The following is a 692-nucleotide window of genomic DNA, read 5'->3' as shown; positions in this document are numbered from 1 at the left end:
TTTAATTGTGGTGAATAAATTGAATAACTAGAAAATCTTAATAATTCAAATAGTAATCCATATTGTGTAATCGATTAAAAAAAGGAATATTAAGTTCGATTCAAATAATAATATACTTTATGATTTTCTAATTTAACCTACTTAAAATATTTAATTTCAACTAACTTAAAATGTCTTGCATAACAATTCATATTTCTAAAATTACATAAATTAAAAAAACTAATATACACATATAAAATTATCCTAACAAATAGATATTATGCTACTTCAAACAATTATAATTGAAAATAAAATAATGCATAAAGGGATAACTAATCAGAATATGGTTGAAAAGAGTTGAGAGAAAAAGTGAATTTTGAAGAGAAAAAAAACAAGTGTGATAGAATGAAGGGATCGGAGGAGAGTTAAAGTGTATTTATGAATTTTTTATTTTTTAAAAATCAGAAATTCAAAATAAAATTTGTATACTCAAAAATTCTCATAGTAAAATCTGATCCTTACATTTCTTAATCTCTACCTTAAAAAAAACACAATTTATTTATATCATTAGATAATTCATCATGTTTATCCTTTTAAAAAAAAAATTAGCCTCTCAATTCTCATACTGATCCTTACATTTCTTAATCTCTACCTTAAAAAAAACACAATTTATTTATATCATTAGATAATTCATCATGTTTATCCTTTATCCA

This window comes from Arachis ipaensis, chromosome B09 (genome assembly GCF_000816755.2).
Source record: "Arachis ipaensis cultivar K30076 chromosome B09, Araip1.1, whole genome shotgun sequence".
Taxonomy (NCBI): domain Eukaryota; kingdom Viridiplantae; phylum Streptophyta; class Magnoliopsida; order Fabales; family Fabaceae; genus Arachis; species Arachis ipaensis.
The sequence above is the reverse complement of the archived record's forward strand: the minus strand, read 5'-3'. Positions refer to the sequence as shown.